Here is a 22,057-nt window from a genome sequence, read left to right as displayed (position 1 = left end):
GAAGGCAGCACTCTTTTCACACATTAAGTAATCATAGCTGCAGGATAACAGTGGGCAAAAGCAGTCACTCTGAAAGATGATCAATTACATTTAAACACAAGGGCCCAGTTTTATCAAAAGATATAATCAATTATAAATTTCCTTACCACACAGGCTGCCATACACTTTTGATACAAATCAACCATAATCAATTCTAACTCTTCATAAAGCAGGGCCCAGAACTATAAACGACGGAAAAACAACCCAGAAATGACACAAGTTCTCTAACATTGGTTGTTATTACTGTGTGTAAGAGTGGATGTGTAAGAGTGGATGACGTAGACTGATTCAGCGATTTTATATTTAAGGTTTGTTGTAGTGTTGACTCTGGGTCTATCACACATTGTAGATGATGAACCAAATTGTCCAATGAGGTATGAAGGCAAATTTCATTCTTTGAAAAAAATATGTCAGTAATCACTCTTCTAAAAAGTACTTGCAGATGAATTTAGATGGTCAGATTATGAAATGATCAAGATGCCTCTGTGTTCCTTTAGTTTTAAAGACATTTCTTTATCATTATTATTATTATTATCATTATTATTATTTTCAACAGCTGTGTAAGAAACTCAATGGTCTGCAATGAAACATAAAACAGATGGTATGCTTGGTGTGTACATGATCTGCTAGCACTGTAGTAGAAATGAATACAAGGCCAAATCATGCTTCACCTCCTTCATCATGTTGTAAAGATAAACAAACAAACAAACGAACAAACAAACAAACAAACAAAAAACCAAAACAAGTTATACTGCAAATCTGTACTCAGAATTTATCAAAATTAGTCTGTGAAACACTACCGGACCTTGCTTGTGCTTTGGAAAGAGGTGTGTTGGAGAAACATGATTCTGGCCTGCCTCAAACATACAAAAATAAATTGATCAGCATGAAAAGTGTTTCTTCACACTTCTCAGAGTTCAAGCATTTACAAACAACTTCCTTACAAAGATATGAAACCCTCTGTTATGGCTGAGGGACCATCATTCTTAGCTAGGCACACAGACTGCCCAGACAGTTGGTGGTTGGGAAAGAATCTCAAGACATAGGTATGGTGTTTTCTCTCTATGGGATGGCAACAAAGAATTTGAGTTCTTAAAGGAAACTTAGTTTTTAGCCTCTGTCTCCCCAAACCACAGGTATTTTGTTTACTATAAGAGAGTAGAGAGCATCGTAAACAGGCATTGTGTGTGAGGGAAGGTAAATACAGAGTGATTGGCATGTTGCTGTCTACAGGGTGATCAGCTGAAACCAGGTCATGGGTCAGCCTTGTTGTGATTTGATTTGAAGGCTGTGTAACTGTGAGCCAATTTTGCAGCCTTAATACGGTTCACATAGTGGTTTTATTTTCCAGGAGGAGACATAAAGAAAGATGCAGGAGGGCAGCCACAAATAGCTCACTAAAACCTGAAATAAACATGTTTTCACAGTTCATACAATGTTTATTTGCAATTTGTGTGATTTTCAATAGACCTGAATTTTAACAGGTATGTGACACTATTTACTGTGGGCAAAAAATTTGTCTCTAATTGCCATACAACTTGCCTATCATCTGTAGTGAATTGTTGTTTGCTGTGAAATTTTGATATAGCAGTGTTTTTCTGTTTTTGTTTTTGTTTTTGTTTTTGTTTTTTTGTTTTTTTTTTTGGGGGGGGATAAACTTTATGCTATCAGTTCTCATTTGTGACTTGGAAAAATAAATATTGGTAATTTTTAATGTATGAATATGGATATATATGCAAATTTGTGGAATTAAGAATATAATCCCACATGGTGAGAATCTTCTCAAAATTGCGCACGTGGCGCTCGAGGAGTAAAGTCAGGTTTTGTCGCTTCCTCCTATTTGATTGATGGTGATGTGGTTGTAGTATTGTGGAGTGTCACAAAAATGATGTGTGAAGTTGTTTGTCACCATCTCCTCGAGATACTGACAATTGGGGGCTTGTCCGGGAGTCAAATGTGGGTCCTCTATAAAGAAAGATATATTCTCTTTATACTCCATATTATGTAGGGCTATGCAGCAGGGCTAAAACCGCTCCATTTCAAGCAATAGTGCACACTTCTCATAGATTATGTCCTATTAACTCAGTCTTGATGTTTTGGAATACTTGCATTGTTTGTTATATAGGCCTATACTGAGTAATGTTTGAAGTACTGTCTGAACTGTCTTTCAAATATCAATGAATTAAATGAAGAAGGAATTGTTTATTCTCACTCTGTTAAGGAGTCTGGGTTCTTAACTGTAAGCGACTTCTGCCTGGATAAACAAACTTTAGTGTTTACTTATTCCCTTTGATATTTATGAGCCTTCAAATAAGGCCTCTGTAAGGGAAACATGTTGACTAGGGTTAGAGTGGTGCCTGATTGTTAAGTGGCTGTTTGCATTGTAAATACTTTCACCATTATACTCCTATTTAGGTCAGCCTTCTTGATGTCTTTACACTGCTTGTATACCTTGCTTTAATAGGCATATTGAAAATTTTCGGTCATCTGGGAAGCCGGGCTTCCGCGCGAACGCTACAACACGTAAAACGGGTCAAAAATCGGCGCATTTTTCCACAAAATCTGCCATAACTTTTAAACTATCTAAGAAGCAAACTTGGGGCGCCCGGATTCTGAAAGTGGACACTTAAGGGATTATTTATGTGTATATATCATTATTGTAACATTTGTAGCAGTGACGCAAATTTGATCAGAAAAGTACCTTATGAGTAGAATTGTCTATGACGTACAGTCCAAATTTGACGAATTTGAGCATATTTTGCCGTCTTGCAATTCTTCCAGACGGGATATCTCGAGAACGGAAGGTCGCACAAACTTGGGGCAGACGGTTTCAGAAAGTAGAGATTCTGCCCATTTTTGTGATATAAGAATCTTGTTTATTGGTTGAGTAGTCCTGACGCAAATTTGCAATAAAGCTAGACTACCCAGTCACAATTGCTGTCATAGGGAACGTGTACAATCCATACAGAACTATCGCGTGACGAGACTACCAACGAAAATTTGAGCTGTTGGCCTTCACTGTCTGCCGTCGTCAGCAGTGTGAATTCCTGTGATTTCAAGCTTTTGTTTCTCGCCAAATATCATTTTCAATGCAATATCAAGATACAGTTGTATATGAGACATTATCTAGATACGTATAGCAGCCTTATGAGCAACATAACTGCTAAGTTTGGGAGCAAAAACAACCAAATATATTCCACATTCCGTCTCATTTTTCGATGATGCCTCTAGTCGGACTGGTGCATTTCCTTCGGAGGTGGTAATAATGTAAGTAGTTGCAACGGTCGATTGCCACCTGCTGTCTGCAATCGGACGCTTACATATATACACGTGTTGTACACAGGTAATCAACTGAAATAATGTTGCAAAGGAATGATAAGGTCCTAGACTATATTATCTCAACTGTAGATTTAACCCGATTTCTGTCGCCTACACACACAACACACTACGCGTGAAATTATGTGAACCTGATGTCCCTCCACGCACGGTGCTACAGGCCACCCCCATTAACGTGTCGACTAGCCACGCACCCCACACGCACTCACTTTCGCCAGCGTCTGCTACCTCGGATTTTCTGCGTGAATTAGGGTGAAAGTTTTCAATATGTTTGTGGTGATTCTTACAATGTCAAGAATTATGAGAAGACCTTGTTATTTAGTCCCAAGATTTCTTCTCTTTTTTTTCCATTTTTTTTTTTCATTTTAAGTTTGTGGAAAATGGAAAACTTTCTCCTGTGTCAGTGTTTGTTCCACATTATGTATGATAGTTGAATTCAAATTCATAAATTGTATCAGTTTGATGGCTCAACTTGGATGTTTGGGTGTTGAGGATCAAAGGAAAGAAGTCATCCACCCAGAATAGATCTCTGGCTGGAAGGTCATGTAGGAAACCCTGAAATGGCATCAGGATATCACATGTCAAAGGTCACATCAAACAGCTTCCTGGTAGGGGAATCAGATACAAAAAATGTACTTTCTGGTATGTGTGGGTGTGCATGTGTGCATGACAATGATTTTTTTTTTCATAATCTGAAAACCTATTTTATCATTTTCCCACAGGTATTGACTACAATATCTCATATTAAGAGCACCAGGAAAATGTTTCAGATAAAATGCTCAGGCTGAGTTGGCTTGCAATGTGACCTATGGTAATGTACTGTATATCTTCTGTTCGATGTGCACGTAGCTACGACACTGAAATCACATTATGAATCTTTTACAAGAAATTACAATCAACACATTCTGTTTAATTTTTCCGTGCCTGGACTAGCTCATGGCCATTAGACATTCTCAATTGCCTTCAAAGTGTGTACAACATACTCTTGGTAAGCAATTAACAGGTTCTAGGGCAATTACCCCCTGGACAATTACCCCAGACCCTTCCCCTGACCCTAACCCTAATCCTAATCCTGAACCTTATCCTAGTATAACCCAAACTCTTGCTTTTCTGTCACAGCCAAATGAAGGAAGTCATTTGATGTATAGGCAACTAAGAGGAATGTACAACAATAGCACACTATTTTGCAAATTAGCTGGCTATTCTGCAAATAAGTCCAAGATTTCGATGGGTTATTTTCCGATTGGAATAGTGCGCTCTTTGGTCTTCATTGCAGAACTAGCGGGAAATTTTCTGATCGGGCTAATTCTTTGGATCAAAAATAGCAGGCTATTCTTCAAGCTCGAGCTGATGAAGACCCACCTGTAGACATGAAAGCATACTGCAAACTTGTAGTCATATTCTACATAACATACAATGGCAAAAACTTATATTGATTTTTTTTTTGTGTGTGCAGCAGGACATATCAAATATTGGGGATTTTACTGTTGCAATATATCCCATTGACACTGGTCCTTTTCATTTTAAAAGCTCTTCTGTATTATGTTTTGTTTGAAAAAAGAATGAAAATGAAATGAATTTGATTGAATTGAATTATATGGGGGGGGGGGGGGATTGACTTTGACACAAGAGATGAACCTGAAGCCATTTATGACAGATAAGTGTGGGTTGAAACTGGGAAGACTTTCACACTGTATCTATGAAGCTACAAATGTATGAGTGTCGCTCTGTCTTCCAGAGATTTCCCACAATGCTTTACTAAAGTGTGCTGCCTTTAAAGTTCTCCAGCCGATAGAGTATCGAGAGAGCCATCTGCGACACTTCATGATATTTATTGGCCCATGGCAAATATTTTCAGGCAAACTCGCTGATTTTTAGGCAAACCCGCAGAATCTTATGACCAGTGTGCGATGTTTCATGCATATGGTATGACACATACCATCGACAAAACACACATAATATTATGATCAGTTTATACACACAGGCAGACTCGCATGTTATTTATCTGCATCGCTGTCTTGTAGTAAGCTTTGCTTTGTAAGTTTGTTTATAGAGCCATGCTACTTCCTCTAGCTACTTTATATTCATGTATTTCCAACCCTATCTACCAGTATGTACATACTGTGTAGCATTTAAATACGATACTGTGGGAACAGACCAGTAACTTGTGTGTATTGTATGAGGCACTTTAATAACTTGGGGCACAACTTTTCAATATCATGACACACAGAGGGTTTTAATACATGGACGTTCCTTTGATCAGATACTTGAAGACAAGCTCTTCCTTTCTCCTCCTCCTCCTCCTCCTCCTCCTTCTCCTCCTCCTCCTCCTTCTCCTCCTCCTCCGTCTTCTACTGCTTCTTTCAAGTATCAGGATTCACTAAGAATACATCAGTGGATGATAAGACTAGCAGAGATGCCAGCTGTGATACTCTTTTTGCAGTATTTTGCACTGTTTTATTGCCCCAAATACTGCAGGTTTCATGGAAACACTATTTTCCTAATTGTATTACTACACATGTCTATTGCAGGAAAAGTAAAAATACTATGTTCCTACCAAAAATATACCCTCAGAATGATGAATATCTGTTATAAAAGAATGCATCCAAGGGCTAGGCAATCAATCTGTCTAGTAGTCTAAAGTCAAGTCAAGGCAAGGCAGTGTTAAAAAAGAAAGGAAGAGGAAGATGATCGAGGTTCAATAATGTTTTGAAAGTGATCAGCAGTGACTATTTCTCTTGAACGTACTGCATACAAATATTTTTGTTCATATAAATGATATTACAACAGATGGTCTACCTGGTATTGCTCGTTTAATTGCGATTTGTTGTTGTGAAGCTTGCTCCCCCATCCCTGTCACAGCTTGAGGATGAAAATGAATTTGTGTGTTAGAAAGGAGTAGAATAATCCCAATAATCCAGTTATAAAGAAAGGTTAAAGAGAGGTAGACATATTTTGGTCATGGCCATGAACCCTGTTTCCAGGCAGTGAAGTGGAAAACTCTGCATGAGTCACATGGGACATGGAGAAAACACAAAATCCTTTCTTTTCTCATGGTGTAGTGCAGGTCTTCCTTGATAGGAAACTCTCTGGGAAAAATAAGTCAGCCGGAATTATTTGTGTTGTGCTGTTTATGTGAGAATATCGTAAGACTGTCCGATGTGTGTTGGATGTCCCTCTCTTACATACAGCAAGGTGTCGTCCCAAAAGGTGAACTGTGAATTGAAAACTTGCATCTATTCCTGTTTGTGTGTCTCTCCACACTCTTTATAGAAGGCATTGTCTGGGTGAGGAGAGATAAATCACATGCCCCTAAACCACAAGTCTGGCTGAACTCTTCATTGTACAGTGGCCTCTGGCTGGCACTTCTATTTCAGGTGCATAAACCATCCGATCTATGATTGCCTATAACCTGGATGAGTAATAGCCCGCAGTGACAGTAAAGCTCTTTCCGGTTTATACAGAGCTAGCAAACAGAGATAGATAATGGCAGTATATCAATAGATTTGTCTAAACACTAATTTTTGACATGATCTAAACAATGAACTCTCTGTCACTGCATGTTGGTATGCTTGTTTATCAGAGGAAATCTTCCTTTTTTATGGATTTTATTTTTCTAGACTCTACATTCTAGTAGGATGTTATACTATCCCACAATATATAATTTGCTACGGAATATTCTAGGGACATTTGACACATTGATGGCCTTTTGTTTTGTTTTTTTTACAAAGCATTTCTCATATGTGTGACACAGAATGAGTCTTCATGTTGTTTACCTGACACACTAGTGTGTATAATTTACATGACTGTTTTTAGCAAAGTGAAGGAAGGTGAATGAAGTTCTTGTTTCATAAGCGTGAACTTTATTCACATTTCTTGTTATACATATTTCTTTCTTTTTTATATCATCATTTTGAAAACTGCAGAACATTGAAAAAATGTTTAAAGGTGTGTTGATATCAGACAGAAATTAGATTAATGGAATTTTCAAGGTTGATACATTAACATATATGCAAATTAGATGATATGATGTCATCATATCACAACTTTGCTATCAACCAGCACACACAAGTCTTTTCAGTTTTTTATTAAATTGTAAAAATAATTTCTTTAGTCAGTTTACTAAAGGGTTGTAATAATCTAGTAATATTATGATAATGACTGTTCAGGGAAAAGGATTGGAACAACACTATTCCTATAGTATTGCTTAAAGGCATGATTTACCATTTGCAGATGAAACAAAAACCCAGCTTTAGTGCTTCAAAATAGTTCTAAAATGTGAGTTAGGGATAGAAACAACCAATGTAAAAATTTGAATCAGTATAGTTAATCTTAAGTATTGTTAAATTTACGAAATGTGAACAATAATTATAACAAAAGTGTTTCCAGACTTATTTGTCTACAGATATGGTTTAATGAGAAAAATAGTGATATCTCCTTACATTTTAGGGTTTATTGCAAAAATTTTATATGATAGGATGTTTTGTGATACAACTTACCTACATGCACACGTATGTATCAAAAGTGATATCTTGAACATTTTTTAATCACTGCTCCCAAAGGTAAACAGGACCTTTAAGAGCCATGATAAATGATTTCCCTACCAGCCCAGCCCATGTCCAAGTGTTTTCTGAGAGAGCTGATTGTTGGTGACAGCATGTAGGAGGATTCCTCAGTATGTAGGACTGGGCCAGATGGGCCTACCATGAACACATGACTGACTCCTTTCCCCCAGTCTCCCCTGTGTGTATTCAGCATTGAACAAATTACTTTCATCAGAAATGATCACCCCCATTACCAGTTCCATTTTTCAAATTAGAGGTTCTTTTTGAAGGGAAAAAAAATGCCTATACTTTCCACTGGTGTATTCTCTCTTGGTGCATAGAGACCTTGCAACCTTGTGATGCACAACATATGAACAGCTCTGTCATTATTTGTAATGTTAAAGGGGATGGCTAGTAACTGATCAGTGGGAATCAGTGGGAATGCTGGGGATGCTTGTTCCAATCCTTGTGGGATTCATTTGAGAGTACATTATATAATTATTGTTGTGTGAAAATTATTTGCTTCAGAATGGTATCATATTCAAGTAATGTGCAGTTTAATGTTTCCAGGTAAGCGTCCCTGGTCAGTGACGGGGCATTGATCTGCACATTACTTGAATATGAGACCGTTCTGAAGCAAATAATTTTCACACAATAGTAGATATATAGTGTACTCTTAAATGAATCCCACAGGGATTGGAACAATCATCCCTCAGCATTCCCACTGATTCCCACTGATCGGTTACTAGCAATCCCCTTTAAGATTTAGAAGTTGATTTTTTTTTCAAAAAACATAATGTGCAAGTTAGATGGGGTGATGTCAGGACGTGACTGGTCTCTATTTTATTTTTGCACACAAATCTTTACTTCTTTTCCTCTTTTTCTTCTGGGAGGAAAAGAAAAAGAATTCCAAGGCCTTCAAATTATTGAACTGTAAATGTGTCCATGAGTTAATGATGTCTCATAAGTAATATTATGAGATGAACGTTGCTTGGATTACTCATTCTATTTCTTGTATTTAGTTTCTGCAAATGATAGTGAGCTGTATGATACACACACTGTCATTCCTTCAAGGACAGTCATACACAGTGAGTGAGTCTTGAGGTAGGGGCTGACTGTGTTCTAATTACTCTTGCCAACTGTCAGTGTGTAATGGGTGTAGCCAGTGCTACAGCTCGGCTGAGGAATTCTAGTTCAACATTCCACAAGCCTATCACTGTCACTGGCTTATGGTATCATCATCTCATTCATTGTATTCAGTGTCTTGTGGTGCTTAGTGTGCGGCATGTTTGGGGAATTGAAAATGAAAATGAATAATTATGATTATGATTATGAGTATGATTATGATTATGTTTATGATTATGGATATGATATATGTTATGATATGTGTTATGATTTGGTATGACATGACATGACATGAGATATGATATATGATATGATATATGATATGACATATGATACGATACAATACAATACGATACGATAACTGGCTGAAATTCCTGTTATTGAATCTTTACTGACACTGATACAAAGATGAATGAAAAGGTGTGGTAAGTTTGAAAAAATGCTATATGTTTCTTTAATAGATGTTGAGGTATTGAGTTGCACTGAAGTAATCACTGCAACAGCCATGAAAACATGACGTTCTTATCAAGCATTTAAAACAACATCTGTCACCATTCATTTCAGTCTTGATCTTTTAGAAGTCGTCCATCATGCTGAAGACTGCAATGTCAGATTAGTGAATATTGGTCGAAATTTTCTATATTCCACCAGTCCATCACCAATTTCAGTTTGTTTTTTTTACACTGTTGAGCTTTAGGGCGCATTCAGCAGAGAAATGAAATTTTATGAAAAAAAAAAGTTTTGATATTGCTGCATCTGTAGCTTTTTGCCTGCCCTCTGACAAAATTCAGAGCTTAAAATCATGTGAAAAGTGTTAATTTACCCATTTTTCATTGAAAGAAAACTAGTTTTTAGTTGATCACTAAAACAGGGAATGCCACATTACAGTGATCTGCCAATGTTGCTATACAGGAAGCAGGCAAGAGTATAAAGGAAGGTGTGTGCCATTGGTATTTCAGCTGAATACAATACTCTCTTTACACCATTCACTGTATCTGATGTGCCCTTTTCACCCTTCAGCACATAGCCCATACCCACACACGTCAGACAAGTCATCCAGGCTCCATTTCCCCCCATATCCTCAGCCTTCCTCCGCTTTGTATCAGGACTGAGTGCGTTTTGGGGTTTACAGGGAGCTCTGATGTCAATATTCCATTCCAAAACTGAGAGTCTACCCTTTCTAGCCAGGTCAAAGGTGACAAAAAATTATTTCAGGCAAGTTTTGGTGGTTTCATGTTAGGCAGACATGAGGAGCAGGGGTGCCATAAAGCCTCAATATACTAGTAACTCTGGCAATGTGTTGTTGTTGTTGTTGTTGTGAAGAAGAAATGAAAGTCTTAAGTTTTTATATTTTCCTTGTGACTTTTTAGCTGTGAATTTCCAGTATTGATATGAAATTTCAAATGACTGAGAATTAGCTACTATGGATCAACAAAACATGTGGTGTGAGGGTCTTAAACCATTTTTTTTAAAACATGATCATGAAAGAATCAATGTCTATTTTGACTCTTGGTTTCCAAAAATTGAAGTAAGGATTTTTAAAAAAGTATTTCAGATAAATGAAGAAAGATCAAAGGTATCAATCTGAACTTTGATGTGTCATTCTGAAAGGTCAATCAGAGATGAAATTCATGTCAAATGAAAGAGGACAAGTTGAGGATGGCTCCCACTGTACCTCCACTGCCAGCAGCAATAGCATTATATTATCAGAATGGGAATTGGCAAGTCTACAAATTCTGTACAATGTATTCTAGTAAGTAGTAACGGTATAAAGTGTAAGGCTTACGTACTAGCATGTATACACTGTGAAAATGGAAATTTTCACATATTTCGCAAGACATAAAACTAGCACAAAAATAAAAGCACACAAATTTTTATGCTTGTCATATGTATTATGCATTATTATATTTTGATTCAGCAGATTTACAAACACATGGAAGTCATCATACCTTGCCTAGCGCGAAAATTACTCAGGCTAGGATTTCTACTTGTACAGTAGTATGGTATAATCCTGCATTTCTTTGCCAGTATACAAAACCACTTCAACCTGCTGTAGTAATCAGTTACTCATCAAGTTACATGTCATATCCTCACTTCTTGCTTTTATACCCCCCACCCCCGCCCACCAAAGAAGAAAAAGAAGAAGACAAAGAAGAAAAAGAAAAACTTTGTTGAGAAGTCTTCCCCAAAATTCAAGTCGACATTGTTGATCTCCCTCATAGAGTCTTGAGAAGTCTCCAGGCCAGTATTTAGTCTAACATGACAGGTTGCCAGCCATGTTATCACTCACAGCTCGTTGCTGTCCTTACTGCAGCTAATCCTCTAAACCTGTGGTCACTTTAGTCATCTGCAATCAAGACATGAACACCTTACGGCCTTATACGTTTATATGTCAGATATATTGTAAGCCTGAATCAAAGTCAGATCCTATGCAATACTTAAAAACCTGCTTTAGAAACCTTCAGCTGTATGTAAAGATTTTGTTTAATTTTTCCTGGTTTGTGCCTGTAATTGATGAATTAGATTTTAAACAAGAATAGTCTATTCATATGCGTTTGAGGGAAATGTGGATACTGGACGTTTGCATTGTAGGATCAGTAGTCAGTGCTCCAGTCATGAAAATCATGTGTTTTCTCATGTAATAGATATTATCTCCATCAAAATCATGTGTTGTCTCATGTAGTATAGATATTGCCTTCATTAAAATCATGTGTTTTCTCCTGGTAATAGATATTATTTTTCCCAACATGAGGGGGTAAAGTCAGAGTCTTTTTACTGTGTTGTGTGCAGGCACTACATCTCATTCCATAAAGCAATAACTGAAGTTCAGGAGATTTGTGTTGTTGCAGAAAAGTTTGATAAAAACATGATGAGGATGTTTGAATAGGAAAGAATGCTTTTGGTGATTGACTGTCAATGGTATTAGAAATGATTGTGCTGTGTGTAAAAGGTTAGAAAACACAACTTCTCTCCACTACGCAAGGTGTTGAAAGATTTGATTTCTAGTTCATTTCCAGTATGCTAGAATGAATGAAGACCAGATGCTGTGTTGATTGATTGCAACAGTAATCTATGGAAGCTTGAACATATGGTGAGAAAGTGACTTGTTGAAACTCCCCTACACGCCTTTCCAGAATGTGCCTTGGCTGTTTGTTTGAGACGAGAAGTCAAGAAACTCATAAAGGTGCCTTGTTTCGTAGAGATGAAAAGAATGAAAAGGTGAGAAAGGGACCTCTAGACACACACCTAGGTACCTTAAAGGGTGTGTACAGTGTACAGGTGTGTAACGTTTTGCGAGATATTCAGAAACCACACTATGAGATGTCAAAGAGCATGCAATTCTAAGGGGTATCAAAGGTTTATTTGATGAAAATCGGTTTTGAAATGGCCGAGATATCCAAAAACAAGGTGAAACAAAGAGATCCTAATAAAAGGCGTGGCCTGTCGCCTTTTATTATTATTATCACTTTTTTGGATATCTCAGCCATTTGAAAACCAATTTCTATCAAATAAACGTTGAATCCTTAAAATTACATGCTCTTTCATATTTCATAAGAGGTTTCTCATGATCTCACTTAGGAATGTTCAAACATGAATCCCCACCTCAACAAGTACTGTACAGTCCCTTTAATCAGAATAAGAAGGTGACTTGTTTGAACTTTCCATGGCCCATAGCTCCTGACAAGAAGGTGAGTTTCAACAAGTTTCCTTCTTGCAGCACATTTACGTTTCCATGGTAATCAATGATAGCCAAGACTTAAGGGCCTGAATTCATGAAGGTGGTACAATTGAAACCATGATTTAAACCATGGACAATTTGTATCAAGCTCCAAATGTCGCATGGCCTATTTTGTTACGAAATCAGTTATTTCGTAACGAAATAGGCCATGTGACACTTGTTCGTCGACGAAATCAGTCATTTCGTAACGAAATAGGCCATGCGACACTTGTTCGTCGACGAAATAGGCCATGCGACACTTGGCGCTCCATACAAATTGTCCATGGTTTAAACCATGCTTTCAATTGTACCACCTTCATGAATTCGGGCCAATGTGAGTGACTGGACAAGGGCCAGAATTAACCAACGTTTAGCCACCTGAAGATTTCTGGACCTTGGTGTGGCTGGATGTGTCAACATTTCATATTCAGTCCTAGAGCCAAAAGAAACCAGCCGTCTTCTTTCTCATGAATCATGCTACTTTTTCTCTCTTCAAATTCCAGATCACTTAGCTATCAGTGATCTATTTTGACCAAGGCAGCTGTTTACTGGGAGTCTCTGTTTGGTTGTTTAGTGTGCAGGTGAATGGGACACCACTGAATGAGAATGACAATGACAGCTGTGTCGGTTTGTCTGGATGGCAGATGATTTACCGATGTCACAATGTGCAGAAATCACAAAGCTTCATTCATACAAATGCAGTTAGATTTCCAGCTCTGGAGTTCTATTCACAGCTTGCTGTGAATCAGACAGACGATGATCGTTTGCAGACGGCGAATAAAAATAACTTGTTATTGTGTCCATTTCCAGTCATGTTTCTATTACAGACTATCTAGACGTTCATCTCTGACTGCAAGTCATAAACAATCTTCTGTATATTGACTTTATCTTTAGAATAGTAGTTCTTACCACAGTTAAAATTGCATCCCTTGGTATGTATACCTGAGGATATTTTGGATTCAGCCGTGTGCATCTGCTGCCACTGCATCATTTGCAAGCTTTATAGACTTATATGTACATGTACTAGGGTTGTTGATTTCTGAGGATCTCATTGCCTGTACTCTCCTGACCACAATTCTCAGTGGATTTTGTTCAAGATGTGAACAGAGGAACCTGGGAAGGCCCTACTAAGTATATCATTGTCAAATCTTAACCTGCACTAGTTATGGTTATGCTGCCCCCAATGTCCTGCCTTTTAATCTCACATTTAACCACTCGCATGATTGTCAGGAAATCTCGGTTTGCAAAAGAATCGACTCACTTCAAATAAAATTATGATGTATGTAGTACTCCCTGGTGTGTCACTTTGAGTTTAGCGGGTAACCAAGGTGTAATTAGTATGAAAGGGGTGTTTGCTGTCTGAAAGGGGTATTAGCTGTCTGCTGCATATCTAGGCTGCTCAGTGTGAAAGGGGTATTAGCTGTCTGCTGCATATCTAGGCTGCTCAGTGTGAAAGGGGTTTTAGCTGTCTTTCTCGGCTGCTAACCTGTCATTTGGCTCTTTATTGTAATTTAAGACAGCTACATGTACTTGACTATATTCTTGGCATTGGTAACAGAGATAAGTTTCTACATCAAAGACATACGTATGTCATTTGAAGTCAATCAACTACTAGTACTTGTGTCTTCTCAAAAGGCAGATATGTCTGTGACAATACAATCATAAATCTGAGATATTCCTATGCTATCATTTGATTCACCTCTGTGAATCCAGGGCTCACTGTACTAATGAATCAGTGTGATGTTTACACACAGTGTATATCATCCCTGTATCTTTCAATGGGTTTCTCCTTCAGTCTGTACAGTGTCATGTGTGATTTCAGGCAGCTTTCAATGGCAGACAGAATCCTGTTTTGAAGGAGGCAGCTATGACATGCTCCGTCAAGCGGCAAATCACCCTCTGTGCAAATGTACTTTGCTATTTCATCCTTATAATATGCAAAGAAATGTACAATATGATGATTTGGCTTTGTGACAAACCAGATTGGATGATTCTGATGACTTATGTAATAGAGTCAAATAGATTATGTATAGTTAAATGGTATAACCATTGTCTCTGCAAAGAAGTAATAATCTGTAACCTGTGAAAGTGGATAGACAAACAATGCAGGAAAAGAGAAGCAAGGTCACAACAAATTTTGAAGTGCTGCAATTTGCTTTACATTGAACTTCAACAAATATAGACATTTTTTAATGTTTTTATTTTTTGCTTTAAAAAAAGCAGTCTTAAGTTTAAAAACCATCACTATGGTAGTACCAGCACCTTTTGCACAATGTTAATCATAAGATTCATGAACAACTCATCCATTTTACCTGTGGCTGATGGTGAGCTGTAAGAGGTTGAAAAAGAAATGTAAGAGTTGAGAACATTCTTCCAAAAATGTGCAGTATCATAGCCCCATTGCATAAAACTATGATAACTTTATGATAAATGGTAATTTTGCATTCAGTAGTAACCATCAGTGATTTCTTGGCTTTGGTTGGCTATAGAATAGTGTTGCTGTGGTAGTTACCATTGATTGCAGAGTTATAATTAATTGTAAAGTTCCCAAAGTGTTTAATATGCAATTGTGCCCTATTGGACTCTTCACTTTTTATATTGTATGAGAACTAGTATCATAGGGAACTGGAACAGTATATCATTTTGGTGATCCACAATGTTGACATCAGAAAAAAAAAAGAAGAGGCTAACCCCTGGAAACCTAATAAAAAAACGTTGCTGCTCTTGTTCTCCCCCTGTATAAAACAGTCATTTCTACTTTCAAAACAGTGATCTATGGAGCTATGGGCTGCAATCAAAACCAATCTATGAAAATATGATATTGGTGGGAAGGTGATATATCTGATTAAAGCTTATACTTCAAACAACCCCCAGCTTGGATATAATTATGACCTTCTAGCTCCTTTCATACAAAATATTGTGATAGATTTCAAACAGTGATTTAATGGGCCATTACAAGTAAATTACACCCGTTCAAAGAACAATCCACGTTTTTGTCCTCAAAGATTTTGGTTGTAAATTTATTTCATGTAAAGTACCATTCCAATCAGACATCATCTGTGAAGTATTTACACTTTGCAATGTTTGTATGCTTTGCAAACCTCAAGGAGATTGCAAGAGAAATACTTTCATGATTTCTGCAATATCTTATAAAGTCATGGAGGTGACGGTACTTTTTGCTTGAATATCTCACAAACTATCTGTTTAGCAGTGCATTTTGAAGACCAGTGTCTTTTGAAGACAGACTTTCATGTCTTTTTTTTTTCTGCTTCTTCATCCTTCTTCTATTACTGTGATGTACTTGTATTTTCAATCTGTTTGCTTTGATGTACAATTGTAAAGCGCCTTGAGCATTTAATCAAAGTGGAGAACGGCGCTATAGAAATTGTATGTATTATTATTATTATTATTATTTGGTGTATTCTGATAGGACAAATTGTATTCTTTAGTTGTTATTATTATTATTGTTTTTGCCTGTGGTATAAATCTTTGATGCCATGAACTCATTTCCTGGTCCCAAGGACCTCGGTATACTGAGATGCCACTTTATGTTAGACATGATCATATTATGGATGAAGGATTTCATTTAGCCATTATCATGGCCAGTTATCTATCTCCAAATCGCTAATAAGAAAAGATGAAGTCAATAGCCCTCCTGCAATATAATTCCTGAAATATTTCCTTGCAATTATATAAAGAACATACCCCTTCAGACTCCCATTATATCAAATTTAGATAAATCTTCTGCCTTGGTAAATGACTTTGAGAATATCTCATGTATTTTCCTATAATTTGACTTTGTTTTTGTTTTTACTTGTGAATGATATACAGTATAACTCTCACTTTCTTTCAGCTTGCCATGCATTGACTGGTGTGCAAACTGTAGACTTGAATACAAAGTGAGTTGTCTTTTTCGCTGCACAGGTGCATTTTGATGGTATCCCATGATGCCTTGGCATCGAACATCAACTATTTACAGAGTGAACACATTGTATGTAGCCATTAATGTGATATAAGTCAATCATCAGTGTAATGAGTGTATTGTAAGCAGTGTTCCAAGCCCCCAAGAACATCTTATGCTGTTGAATGATGAGCCCACGGAAGCGTGCATCAGTGGCCTAGATTCGGGCATTCCTATCTGATTTGTCATCAGTGAGAGCGTGGCAGTGTATTTCGGTCTGGGGTCCCTGTTTATATGGCGGTTTCAATCTCACAACATTTATTGAGTGATTGTCTGTTACTATTCTCCCCAGAAAACTCTTGACCTGTGAATAGTTTAGCTAGACCTTGAGGATCTGGCTGGACTAGGGGTGACTATAGACCTCGGGTTTGTGAGGATCTGGCTGGACTGGGAGCAACTGGTAAACCCAGTCTAAAGGGTGGTATCAACCCAGTCTAAAGGGTGGTATCAACCCAGTCTAAAGGGTGGTATCAACCTAGTACACTACCAGACTTCTCTCTTGTTTGTAGGGTTAAGAATTGCTGTTTCTTTCTGGATTCTATATCATAGTCTCCACGATCTGATTTTGAATTGACTTGATAGAGTGAATAGAATTCAATTTTATTTTGAACATTTTTGCTTTGTTTTTTTTAAATCTTAACAATCATACAGCAAAAGGAGAAAAAAGAATACAGATGCTGTCATGTGATATTCATATGAATAAAGATACACATTTGTTTTGACCAACAATGTATCTTGCATTTGCACTGATATGAGAGATAAATAGAGAAGAAAGCATGTATAGAGAATACCCTTAGACTAAGGACTGATCACTTTGAATTTGTGGAAAAAGAAATCAGCAATGAAAAACACCATATGATATATAGAAACTAATGTCATTGTGTACTGTTAGTAATATCAATAAGAAAGTTTTAGCTGATCATGTAACATCATGCTGATCAGTTGTAATTAGAAAAAAAAAAGATAAAGATGACAATGATGTTATCTCTGAGAGTAAAATCAAAGGAATAATGGCAGTGCTGATGCCAACAGACACCAGAAGCTGATGCATTGTGCAGTATCACAACTGTGGTCAATTATGCTTTACTTTGGCTTTGCTTTGTTCATGCTGTGCTACGACCAAAGAGCATTTGGAACCAAAGAGATTGAGTTCCAAAATAGATTCCATTCTAAAAGAATCTCTGCTAGATTAAACAATCTCTAATTGAGTCATCAGAAAGTTGTTTTCTCGCTAGAGCTCATGAGTCAGCCATTGTATCCACTTGGTATGAAAAGTAGGGAGCATCATTACCTAGAAATTGATATCAATCTCTTTGTTGTGTGGTTTGATCTCAAGCTTGCCACATGGCCATCATTATCACTGTTTTCCTTCTCATCATTGTATTCATTTTAGCCTCTTATGATGATAAATTCATGGCGCTGCTTTTTAATCCCACATCTGCTGTGATATATTGGTGAACAATGAGCCCACAGTATTACCCCCTACCAGTACAGAGAGAGCTACAACCACAGTTGGCAAAGTCCTCAACCCAAACATTTGAATGGAAGTATTTTGTCCCCCAAGGGAACAAAGGAAAGGAGGACCATGCTTGATTAGTCATGAAACCTTTGTTGTGATCCCACATTCTGCTCTGAAATTTTAATCTATGCACTATTTAATTACTTCAAAATATGACTGAGGCATTTTGATTTTAAATATTCTCATTCACAAACTTTCCTTGTAATATGATTGCCAGTCTTGATCTTGGTTGATATTTATTATTATTATCATTATTTTTTACATTACATCGAATGGAGTCAAATCATCTTGGTCAAGGACTCTATATGGAATAAGCGCTTTATTTGGTCAAGGTTTTGAAATCTTCAAAACTAGGTCAAGGTCCCTAAAGCACCCTGAAGTCAAATGCTCGCAAACCTTTTTAAAGGAATGTCATTTCCTATATTAACAAACATACACGTGACATTCATTGGTGTCATTTGCCAATACCATTGTAATAAATGTTTGCTTTATTGTTACCTTCAAACAGTACAAAGTAAAATTCCTCTCCCCTATCCACCAATGGTAGGCTGAAAGGAAGTTCACTCTAAAAGTTTTATTATTTTATTCATTTCAGGTGTTGAGATTTTTATATAATAATTATACTTGATAGTTTAGTGTGCAGTTTCAGAGAATATGACATGGCTGTAGTGAGAGAGAAAACTTTGTAGCCAGTATTACTCTGCCATTTTCTCTGTAGATATCTTTTTATAATGAAATAGCAGAGAGGGGAGGGTATGGAATATAGCTGAAAGTAAATTAGCCCTGTAGGATGATATGTACAATATGTACCAAGCATATTGTCATTTTCACTATTATGTCTTTATTCGGTGAGTTTGCTGACAGTGATTTCATTAGACTGTTTTGTAGAGATACTACCAAAATTACCATCAATATCCAGCTCTGCTGTCATGGTTTAGTGCTCTGACAGAATTCCTGATGAAAATATATAAATATGAAGACTAGAAAGCAGCAAGCCAGTGAAAATGGTGGAGTGGAGACATCCATGGAGACATCCATCCCCACATGAAGTGAGTTATGTCCTCCAGGGTTGTGGAATGGCCTAGATTCCTCCCCACATCTATCCAACTGTGAGCTTGGGTATGTGCAAAGGTCATTGGGCCAGTCAAAGTCTGATGGCTGCAGACTAAGCACCATATAAACACTGGTGTGAGTCATATATATCTCATTTTGAAGAAGATTGGTGGGGGAGACATACGAGCAGGTATTCCTCCAATCATCAGACAGTTAGACTCTTTAAACCAGTAGGAGGAGTTCAAGTTGGCAGAAGGATTGCATGGCTGTTTGTCATGTCATCTCTGTCATTTTATGAACATTGTAAGGACAGAGTGAGTTGACAAGAATTTGTACCAACAAATTTTTTCTCACGTGATGTTTGATGGATTGCCCCATCTGTCTGGAATAGAGCACTTGCCGTTGCCTGTAGCACATTAAACAAAAACTTTAGAATATTGAAACATGAATCAAACATTTGTTTGATTAAAGAATAGGATCACAGATGAACACTGGAGTAATCTCTTCCCTTACTCAGAGAGCTTTCATACTTTATGAAGAATTTGTATTTAATCTTGTTTCTAAATGGGTTTCAGTCTAATCCAGTAATATTTGTAAGTCTGAAAGCGAACTTGAATCATATTCTTCCTGAACATGCATCTTAAATCATGGCCATTTGTTGTCCGGAGATGCTTTGTAAATGAGTTTTGCTCATTTCAAGTGTTTCAAATACATTTAGTGATGTGATTACAACAAGTCTATCTAAGTGTGAGTGACTGCTCAGACTACAATGATGATTATAGACGATGACGATAATAGACGAGAAGTTTGCATATGGCTTCTGCTGGTCCTAGGAGACTCCTGGCTGCCAGTGGTCCTCCGAGGCTCCTGGCATGTGTTACTAATTTAGCTCCTCCTCACTCTCACTCTCACTCTCGCTTCTAGGCAGTAGCAGCTACCACCTAAGGACCACAAATGTCAAACTTGAATGTGGGACTACACTACAGGGGGTTCCTACACTTAAAGGAGACATTTGGACAGTTAAAGGAAAATTCAGATGCTTTAAGGAAGGTTCTCTCAAGAGCAAGTTCCTGTGCCTGAAAACAGAAATGAAATTGAGTCATATGTTTTGACGCACTCAAACAATGCAGTGATTGTATGACTACTAGTAAATCATAAAGATATTCCAAGTTTAAGACCCCCACTAAACATTTTTGACATCAGTGGGATATCCACACTGTCATCTTGTCACACTCTTCCAAACATATTTGAAACTAAAAACTGATCACTAAAAAATGTTTATTGTCAAGTAACTTTATATCCACAGCAATAAATCATCAACATATTTCCAGACATCTCTTGTGAATGCCTTTTGTTCAATCCTCATGGAGAGTGAAAATGCTTATCTGTAGATGAGGCTAAAATCAAAACCTACGGGATAGGATACAAGCAACTGTTCATAACTTTGATCAGATCAGCACCTGTACCAATTGCTGGGCAACACCTGCACCCTTTGATGGTCAGAAGGACAATTATCACCAAGGCTATATCGCCATAAAATGATTTTTGGGGACAGTAAACCATGACCTGTGAGTTAGGATCAGGGGTCTGTAAGGTCATGAGTGTCATTGTGATTTGAATGAGTGCAGTGCAACTTTGAGTATGCACTCCTGCTAAACATATTGAAGGTGAACTGATTTTGCTATAGCACACATTTCCCACATAGACACCTGCCTGAGTCTACTCAGGTCTTGTCTGTCACAGGTTGATATATTAGTAGAGGATAGTCTGTACACCTGTCAAACAATGTGTTAAGATCGACAGTCTATAGGCCTACATTAGTTACGTTCAGACGGCAGGCCCTAACCTCGAGGTTAGGAAACCTCGAGGTTTAGCTCTTGCCCCCTAACTACGACGTGTGTCCACACGACGAGTCTTAACCTCGAGGTTACGAAACCTCGAGGTTAAGCTTCTGCCCCTCGTAACTACGAGTGGGTCCCACTCGATGTTAAAACCACATAACCGGAAGTTTCAGCCCACACTGCTAACAAGACGTCTATTTATTCTTTTAGTGGAAAAGTGAGCAAAGAAAATGGGATTCCAACCCTGTCGGACTCGCTTACAGGTACTCTTTTTCTCTGTCATGGTATGGCAGAGATAGCACTGCACTGATGACTTTATTCCTTAATGAAGATATTCGTCGAAAACATTTTTTTTTTAGCGTCGGAGAAGAATATAGAATACAGTAGCGATCTAGTTCGACGTGTTCAGTTTCAGAGATCAAGTGCATGGGAAGAAAAGATGATGTTGTTGTGTCGTGCGTCATAGGTTTTTCATGTGTAGTGTATTTGTGGTGTACGTTTGGGAGGTTGACCCGGAAGCAGAGGGAAATTGTGGGGGCTGGAGTTTACGGCGAGGTCACTCTTAACTCCGAGTTCGTTGTTTTTTGTGTCCACACGGTGCTTAACTACGAGTGGGGACCCCCCGCGGCTCGTGATTAGAGCGCTAACCATAAGATTTCTCGTGGCTCGAAACATCGAGCAAACCTCGAGGTTTGCTAACTACGAGTGCGTCTTCACGGTCCCTAACTACAAGCTCTAACCTCGAAGTTTCCTAACTTCGAGGTTAAGGGCTCCCGTCTGAACGTAACTATTATCTCCCTGTGGCTAATCAAAATTGGTTTGCACACCTGCTGTTGAAAATATACTACTTTTGTGGTATTTAATCTGTAGGCCTATATTTTGTAGTCTATTAACCTGTTGAAGACGAGTCCCAAGTATACT

At 37.7% G+C, this 22,057-nt stretch overlaps 1 protein-coding gene across 1 annotated transcript in view; it reads left to right on the top strand.

Moving 5' to 3' along the window:
• Window positions 1-22,057, top strand: part of LOC139742101 (peroxidasin homolog) — a 105,166-nt gene that overhangs the window by 41,109 nt on the left and 42,000 nt on the right. The window lies entirely within an intron of this gene.

This window comes from Diadema antillarum, unplaced genomic scaffold (genome assembly GCF_040938485.1).
Source record: "Diadema antillarum isolate AM-2024a unplaced genomic scaffold, OU_Dant_1.0 seq00000980_RagTag, whole genome shotgun sequence".
NCBI lineage: Eukaryota > Metazoa > Echinodermata > Echinoidea > Diadematoida > Diadematidae > Diadema > Diadema antillarum.
Note: the sequence above shows the minus strand (reverse complement) of the source record. Positions and strands in the feature narration are given on the sequence as shown.